This window comes from Pteropus medius, unplaced genomic scaffold, assembly GCF_902729225.1.
Source record: "Pteropus medius unplaced genomic scaffold, Ma_sr-lr_union100, whole genome shotgun sequence".
NCBI classification, from domain to species: domain Eukaryota; kingdom Metazoa; phylum Chordata; class Mammalia; order Chiroptera; family Pteropodidae; genus Pteropus; species Pteropus medius.
In genome coordinates, this window is record NW_024345916.1 from 1,026,166 (window position 1) to 1,036,091 (window position 9,926).

Here is a 9,926-nt window from a genome sequence, read left to right on the forward strand (position 1 = left end):
CAGGGAGGACATTGTCCACATAGGAGTTTTATCTCCTGCTTTTGGGAAGAAAGGGGAGAATCTGAGTGCCCTTCTTGTACTTGCTGTTTTTTTAAGTACCTTTAGGTCAAAGTTGTCCTTATGCCAAAGTGCATATTTGGGGGTGGCATATTCTGCCACCCCTCACCTCTTTTCCTCTTTTTGGTGATTAGTGTTTGGCTTAAAACTGTGGTGGTAGTAGAGCATCTATCATTTCCTAATATAACTTTTATCTTTTAAACTTGATGTTTAAAACTGTAATTTGCCTAAAAGCAAAGTGAATTTTTTTCTCCTATTAGACTTCAGCCTTGCTAGTTGTAGGAAACTGTTTACATTTTTACCAACATCAGTAATTTTTCCTTTGTGAAAAATTGAAATGTTCTGATCTATAACATATATGCATGTCACTTAAATATCTAATACCAAAAGTTACTGAAAAACAGTCCCCTCCCCCGCCGAAAGGCAACCATTTTGAACTTTTGTGATAATTTTTATTTTTTAAAATAGGCTATTTCTTGATTTATCAGTTATAGAAATTCCTACCACCCATAGTTCTGCCACACCCTCCATATACAGTTAAATCATTTAAAAATTTGTAAGCGCTTTATTGTACTGTAATACATATGCAGAAAAGTCCATCAAGCTCAATACGTTTTCAGAAAGTGCATGCTTATTACCACTCCCGAAATCAAGATATTGAACACTGTTCACACCTCAAAGACCTTTACGTCATCTTCTAATTATTAGCCCCTAAAAGCCACTATTTTGACTGCTATCACATAAATTAGTTTGCCTGTTTTTGAACTTTATATATATTACATACCCTTTTGTGTATGGCTTCTTTCCCTCAAACTTGAGACTGATACACTGTAGATGTGGAAATAGTTCCTTCACTTATATTGCTGTATAATAATATTTTATTATGAAAAGGCCATACTTATTCATCTTACCAGTGATGAGCATTGCGTTTTCTGTTAGGAGCTAGTGTGAATAGTCCTTATAAACATTCTTATGTTTGTCTTTTGGTGTATACATGTATGCACAGAATGGAATGTGTTCAGCTTTGTTATGTACCCCCAAACTGTTCTCTAAAGTGATTGTACCATTTGTATACTTCCAGCATAAATGTATGAGAATTCCAGTTTCCCCAGTTCTTGCCAATACTTGGTACTGTCAGTGGTTTCTTTTTTGAAATTTATTTTTAATTTATTTTTAGCCATCGACAGTGAATCATTTGGTTTTCATTTTGCATTTCCCTTATTGATAACAAGGTTGAACTCATTTCACATTTATTGGTTGTGAATGACATTTGTCTTTTTCGAAGGAGTTTTTTAAATCTTTGGGCTCCCTTTTATAAATTGCCCTAATGATATTACATAGATATTTATATTATTGGTATGAGTCCTTTATTAGGTAAATGTTCTAATGTCAGACAAGGTAGACTTTAAGACAATGAGCATTTCTAAAAGTTTAGAGGGACATTGATAATGATAAAAGGATTTAACAATAACAGAAAACAAAACCCACATAAACACCTCAACACAGTAACCAACTTGACCTAATTGACATATGCATCCAGCAACTGCGGAATTCTTCCAATTCCTGAATATGATAGGTCCCTCCATTTAAGACTTCTTTAATTTCTGTCAGTAATGTTTTGTAGTTTTCTGTGTAGGATCTTATGTGCCTTTCATTAGCTTTATTGCTAGGCATTGAATGTTTGTTGATTTCAGCATAAATTGTATCTGACATTTTATTTTCAAATCGTTGCTACTAAATAGAAATGCAGCTAATTTTTATATATCGATCTTTGTGACAGTGTATTTGCCAAGGACAGTGCCATGAGTATATGTGCTCTTTACAGTGTGGTAGCAACATCCCCCATGGAGAGGTGAGGTCTACATTCATTCCCCTTGAACTTGCAAACTCTTGTAATTGCTTGTAGCAAATTCAGGGATTTGGGTGCTGACGAAGGAGGAGACAGAGTCATGAGAGGCAGTAACACAATATTTGGGTGGCGTTTGGACAAGATTGCGTGAGAAGGGAAGTCTGTCCCAGTAACATCGGCTCAAAACATCTAAAACCCAACAGAACTAAGGAAAACTTAGTTGTAGAGGTGACAGCATTGGACAGGAATGGGAAAAGGGGACTCTCGGGGAAAGGGGAAATCCGAGGGGCTCATAGATCTACATAATGTTGATCAATAGCAATGCTCCGAAGAGCAGCAGCTGTTTTGGATCTTTTAGAACTATAGCATTGTCTCACCTATAGTTAGCAGAAGTTCAATTCAGTTTTGTGGGGTCTGTAAAGTAGGCAGGCTCAAATTGGCTAGAAATACTTTTTGTTTGTTTGTTTTTGTTTGTTTTTACTATATTTAAAGCAGTTGGATGTGTGAGGATTTGAATTTGACACTGGCGGGCTACTGTGAAGAAGTAAACAACACAGAGGCCGTTATAGGCTAATACAGAGAGGCCATCTCTGGTCCATTTATAGAATACTTCTGCGACCAATGGAATGTAGGGAAGTTCTAGTTAAATCATTTTTTACTTTTCTAGTTAAATTATTTTAAATTAACAGTGCTGCTTTTTGATGAATTTACAGTAGTCCCCCCTTATGCCGTTTCACTTTCTGCAGTTTCAGTCACCACTGTCAAATGCAGCCTGAAAATACTATATTAAACATTCCAGAAATAATTCATAAGCTTTAAGTTGTGTGTCATTTTGAGTATTGTGATGAAATTTAGCACCATCCTGGCTCCATCTCACTGGGGACAGGAATCATTCCTTTGTCCAGTGTATCCAGGCTGTAGACAGTTAGTAACTACAGTTACTAACTACAGTAACCTACAGTTAGTCACTTGCTAGACATCTTGGTTATCAGATCCTCCTTCAGGTGTCACAGTGCTGGTGTTCAAGTAATTCTTATTTTACTTAAAAAAATGGCCCCAAAGCTCAAGAGTGGTGATGCTGGCAACTTGGATATGCCAAAGAGAAGCTATAAAGTACTTTCTTTAATTGAAAAGGTATGTGTGTATAGGAAAAATGTAGCATATACCATATAGGATTCGGTACTATCCACAGTTTCGGGCATCCACTGGGGGTCTTGGAATGTATCCCTTTGCAGATAAGGGGGGATCACTATATAATATTGTTCACTGCAGAGCCAAGTAGAGAACTGTGTTCCTTTTTTACTGTCTTTTCCTTCTAGTCACTGTTTTTTTTTTTTTTAAAGAAACCTTGCTCTATCTGCTATAATTATCATAACATAATAATCCTTAATTTTTTCCAGTCATGACATCATATCAGTGTTCCATTTCTTTCCAGAGATGTTCTTCCTGAGGTCTTCTGTCCCCCACCTTCACTCTGGTTCTGTAAGCTGGCTGAGCTGTCAACCTGACACTGAGCTCTCTCATGTTGGATCTCTTGGATGTCTTTCTCTTTTTTGGGTTTTCTCTCTTATTTAGTTGAACATGCCCTACTGTAGCTTCCTGGGGAAGGGTCCTGGAAGGAAAATTCTTTGAAGTGGTATATGTCTGAAAATATCCTTATTCTATTATGCTTGGTGGGAAGTTCAGCTGAAATGCCGAATTTAAGCTCAAGATCATTTTCCCTTAGAGTTTTTAAATAGTCATTTTCCTATTATGTTTGTTTTTTTTTATATCCAGTTTGCCATTATGAAGTTTAGTATTCTGATTCTTGTTCCTTTGCACATGACTACAACTTTCTCCTATTTCTCTCAAGAATCTCCTTAGCCTTATTTGGCAAGTCCCAGTGTTGGAGCCTCTTGAGATCTCTAAGGCAAATTAATTTTCTTTCTCCAATTTCCTCCTCTGCACACACAGGGTATGGCTCCCTTTTCCATGTAAGAACATTTTCTACTTCTTTATCCATTATTAACTGAAATTTCTAGTCAATTTCCTCTATCCTTTCTCTTTGTCCCTATAGATTTAAACCCTTTAAAGTTTACTTAGTATCATATTTACTTAGTCTTGAAATTTGGGTAGGTAGAAGCAGGGCACATGAATCAGTAGCATTGAAGCAGCAAAGCTTTTGATCTTTAGAAAGCTGTGGATTAAGGCAGAGGTTCTCAAATAACTGTCTTTGGGAAATGTGTAATATTTGCAAGATGATCCTGGCTCTGCTTTTACTTTGGCATGGATTAATAACTTGCTGATATTTAAGTTTAATAAATGGCATCTTCTCATCAAGGCTGTACAGTTCTATCCATTGGTGAGGTGTCTCTCTTCCACCCCGTTTGCCTACCCTGCTTTTTGTGAAGTCAGGAATAGTGAGTTAAATGGTCGGGGAATGCACTGAGAGCAGAGCTTCTCAGACTTCAGTGAGTTTACACATCACCTGGAAAATGCAGATTTTGCTTCAGTAGGTCTGGGGTGGGGCCTGAGAATTTCCATCTCTAACTAGCTCTTAAATGATGCTAAAGCTGCTGTCCTCATACCACACTTTTAAAGTAGCAGGATCTAGGGTGGGAATTCTGGTAGAGGACTAAAGAGACCAACACAGATAGAGTTGCAGCAACTTGGAGAAGATTCCTTGGTTCATTGATTCAGGCCACTCCTCCTCGCCATGTTCCTTCATTCTTCTTCTTATTTATTTATTTGTTTGTTTGTTTATTAACATTTTCATTTTTTATTTTTTCCCCCTCCCCCTTCTCCTCTGGTAACCACTAATCCATTGTCTATGTCCATGAGTCTCTGTTTATTTATCCTGTTCATTTGTTGCTTTTAGGTTTACATCCCACATATAAGCGATATCATGTGATTTTCAACCTTTTCTGTTTGGCTTATTTTGCTTAGTATGATTATTTCAAGGTCCATCCATGTTGTCGCAAATGGCAGTATTTCATCTCTTCTTATGGCTGAATAATATTCCACTGTGTATATGTACCACAGCTTCTTTAGCCAATTATCTATCATAGGACACTTTGGTTGCTTCCATGTCCTGGCCACTGTGAGTAATGCTGCTATGAACATCGCTGTGCAAATATCTCTTCGGATATAGGTTTTCAAGTCTTTGGGGTAAATACCCAGTAGAAGGACTACTAGATCATATGGTAGATCCATTCTTAGTTTTTTGAGGAACCTCCATACTGTTTTCCATAGTGGCTGTACCAATTTGCAGTCCGACCTGCAGTGTATGAATGTTCCCATTTCTCCGCATCCTCTCCAACATTTGTTATTTCTTGTCCTGTTGATTATAGCCATTCTAATAGGTATGAGATGGTATCTCATTGTGGTTTTGATTTGCATTTCCTTAATAGCTAGTTGAGCATCTTTTCATATATTTGTTGGCCATTTGTATGTCCTCTAGGGAGAAGTGTCTGTTCAAATCCTCTGGCCATTTTTTGATTGGATCGTTTTTTTATTGTTATTGAGTCATATGAGTTCTTTGTATATTTTGGATATTTGGCCCTGATCGGAGGTGTTGTTTGCAAATATATTTTCCCATTCGAATGATTGTCTCTTTACCTTGTTGACAGTTTCTTTTGCTGAGCAGAAACTTTTTCCTTTGATGTAGTCTCATTTATTTATTTTTGCTTTTACTTCCCTTGCTTTTGAGGTCAAATTCATAAAATCCTCTTTAAGACCAAGGTCCTTGAGTTTAGTTCCTATGTTTTCTTCTATGCATTTTATTGTTTCAGGTCTTATATTCAGGTCCTTAATCCATTTTGAGTTAATTTTGGTGTGTGGTGATAGACAACAGTCTACTTTCATTCTTTTGCAGGTGGCTTTCCGGTTTTCTCAGCACCATTTATTGAAGAGGCTTTCCTTTGTCCACTGTATGTTTTCAGCTTTTTTTATCGAAAATTATTTGCCCATATAAATATGGGTTTACTTCAGGAGTCTCGATTCTGTTCCACTGGTCCATGTGTCTGTTTTGCTGCCAAAACCATACCATTTTGATACTGTCGCTTTGTAGTATAATTTGAAGTTGGGCAGAGTGATGCCTCCAGCCTTGTTCTTTTTTCTCAGGATGGCTTTGGCAATTCAGTCTTTTGTGCTTCCATACAAATCTGATGATTTCTTGTTCTATTTCTTTAAAAAATGCTGATAGGATTTTGACAGAGATTGCATTAAATCTGTATAATGCTTAAGGTAGTATGGTCATTTTAACTATGTTGATTCTTCCAATCTAAGAACACGGAATATCTTTCCATTTCTTTGTACCTTCTTCGATTTCTTTTAATAGGGTCTTATAGTTTTCATTATATAAGTCCTTCACATGTTTCATTAGATTTATTCCTAGGTATTTTATTCTTTATGTTGCAATTGCAAAAGGAATTATTTTTTCCACTTCTTTTTCTGACACTTCATTATTAGAGTATAGGAATGCTATGGATTTTTGAACATTGATTTTGTATCCAGAAACTTTACTGTATTTGCTTATTGTTTCTAGTAGTGTTCTTGTGGAGTCTTTAGGGTTTTCTATATGGAGAATCATATCATCCACAAATACTGACAGCTTGACTTTTTTATTTCCTATTTGGATACCTCTTATATCTTTCTCTTGCCCGATTGCACTTGCTAGGATCTCCAATGTTATATTGAATGACAGTGGCAATAGTGGACAGCTTTGCCTTGTTCCTGATCTCAGAGGGAAGGTTTTTAATTTTTCTCCATTAAGTATAATGTTGGCTGAGGGTTTGTCATATATGACCTTTATTATATTAAGGTATTTTCCTTCTATACCGATTTTATTAAGTGTTTTGATTTTAAATTGGTGCTGTATCTTGTCAAAGGCTTTTTCTACATCTATTGATATGATCATATGATTCTTATTTTTTAATTTGTTTATGTGGCATATCACATTAATTGATTCGCATATGTTGAACCATCCCGGTGCCTCTGGGATGAAGCCCACTTGATCGTGGTATATAATCTTTTTAATATGTTGCTGTATTCGTTTTGCTAGTATCTTATTTAGGGTTTTTGCATCTGTATTCATGAGAGATATTGTAGCTTTCTTCTTTTATGTTATCTTTACCAGGTTTTGGTATCAGAGTAATATTGGCCTCATAAAATGAGTTGGGAAGTATTCCCTCCTCTTCAATTTTTTGGAAGAGTTTGAGGAGAATAGGTATTAAATCTTCTTTGAATGTTTAGTAGAATTCACTGGTGAAGCCATCTGGTCCTGGACTTTTACTTTTTGGTAGGTTTTTGATGATTGTTTCAATTTCCATGCTGCTGATCGGTCTATTTAAATTTTCCAGTTCTTGATTCAGTCTAGGAAGGTTGTATTTTTCTAAGTACTGGTCCATTTATTCTAGGTTATTAAATTTGATGTTATATACTTTTTCACAGTATTCTTGTATGATCCTTTGTATTTCTGCAATGTCTGTCATAATTTCCCTTCTTTTATCCCCTGATTTTGTTTATTTGTGTCCTTTCTCTTTTTTCTTTAATGAGTCTATTTTATTAACCTTTTCAAAGAACCAGCTCTTTATTGTATTTATTTTTTCTATTTTTTTTTACTTTCAATTTTATTTATTTCTGCTCTAATTTTGATGATTTCTTTCCTTCTGCTGACTTTAGGCTTCATTTGTTCTTCCTTTTCTAGTTTTTTAAGATGAAGTGTTAGATTGTTTATTTGGGCTATTTCTTGTTTTTGGAGGTAGACCTATAATGATATGATTTTTCTCTTAGGACCGCTTTTGCTGTGTTCCCAAAGTTTTGATATGTTTTACTATAATTATCATTTGTTTCTATGTATTTCTTGATCTCTCTTTTTATTTCCTCTCTGACCCAGTTATTCTTCAGTAGCATGTTGTTTAATCTCCATGTATTTGTGGTTCTTCCTGCTTTCTTTTTGCAGTTGATCTCTAGTTTCAAAGCAGTATGATCAGAGAATATGGTTGGTATGATTTCAACCCTCTTATATTTGTTGAGGCTATCTCTGTGTCCCAGTATGTGGTAGATCCTTGAGAATGTTCCATGTGCACTAGAGAAGAATGTACAAGCAGCTGTTTTGGAATGAAAGGCTCTGTACATGTCAATTATGTCCAGTTGGTCTAATGTGTCATTTAAGGATGTTATTTCCTTATTGATTTTCTGTTTGGATGATCTGTCCATACTCGACACTGGGATATTTAAGTCCCCTATTATTAGAGTGTTTTTAGTCTGTTTCTCTCTTTTGTTCTGTTAGTAATTGCTTTATAGATTTCAGGGCTTTCTGATTGGGAGCATAGATATTAATAAGTGTTATGTCTTCTTGGTACATGATTCCCTTTATCATTATGAAGTGTCCCTCAGTATCTTTCTTTATATTTTTTATTTCGAAGTCTATTTCGTCCAATATTAGTACCATTACTCTCGTTTTTCTCTGAATGCCATTTGTTTGAAATATCATTTTCCACTCTCTCACATTGAGTCTATCTTTGTCTTTGGAACTCAGCATATGGTTGGGTTTTGTTTTTTGATACATTCTGCAACTCTGTGCCTTTTTATTGGTGAGTTCTGTCCATTTACATGTAGGGTCATTATTGAAATATGAGGTCTTCTCATAGCCATTTTATCTTTTACTTTCTGGTAGCTCAGTGTTTCCATTGTTTCCTTGTCCATGTGTTTCTATTTTTTTTTTTTTATTTCGATTAGCTTTTGTGAGTTTTCCCTCTGGTCTTTCTTGTTTTATGTTATATACTTTGGTTCTGAATCTTCAGCCTGTGGTTACCATTACGAATATGTAAAGGGTAGTTATATAAATACAATCGTCCCTTTTCTTCTGCGTGTGCCTTATCTCCATTCTCCTTTGTGAATTTGGATCTTTGAATCCTCCCCTTTTTAGTCATTGTGGTCTCAATTTGTTCCTATGTATGCTTAATGTTCATCACTATCTTGCTATAGCAAATCTCTTTTTATTTTAAGCTTAGAATACCCTGTTACACTCCTCTGCTATTATCAGCCTGCTAGTCACCTTACTCCTAATTATGGTTTTTGTTTGTTTGTTTGTTTTTGTTTGTTTTTGTCATTTTGTTTTAAGTGAGCTGACCCTTTTCAGTATTTTCTGTAGTGTAGGACTCGTAGTGGAGAATTCTCTCAATTTTTGTATGTCTGGAAAGGTCTTAATTTCTCTTTCATATCTAAAGGAGAGCTTAGCTGGATATATTATTCTTGGCTGGTAGTTCCTTTCATTGAATAGTTTTAATATTTGATTCCACTCCTTCCCGGCTTGTAATGTTTGTGCTGAGAAGTCTGACAATAACCTGATGGGTTTTCCTTTAAAGGTTACCATCTTCTTTTCCCTAGCTACTCTGAAAATTCTGTCTTTGTCATTGATTTTTGATAATTTTAATACAATGTGTCTTGGTGAAGGCCTTTTTAGTTTGAAATAATTGGGGGTTCTATTGACTTCTTGAATTCCAAGCTCCAGCTCATTCCTTAGATTTGGGAAATTCTCATCTACTATTTGTCTGAAAATGTTTTCTAATCTCTGTTCCTTTTTCTCTCCTTTGAGAATTCCCATTATTCTTAGGTTTTCTCTCCTGATAGTATCAGCTAGCTTTTGTATTTCTCTTTTATTAATTTTCATTCTTCAGTTTCTCTCTTCTTCCTTCTAATTTATTTCTAAATTTCTGTCTTTGATATCACTGATCCTTTCCTCCATTTAGTCGACTCTATTTCCCAAGCTTGTTATTTCATTTTTCAACTCTTGAAGTATGTTTTTTATCTTCAGGTCTATTCGGTTCTTTTTGAGGGTTTCAGTCTTCTTGCTCTGCTCATCTAGTTGTTTTTTCAATACCTGAAATTGTTGATATGATTTGTTTTCTATCTCATTGAGTTTTTTCAGAAGGATCATCCTAAATTCCCTGTCATTTAAGTCACATATTTCTATGTCTGTAAGCTTATTTTCTGGAGATTTTTCTCTTTCTTTCTGAGATGCCTTGTCACCTTGGTT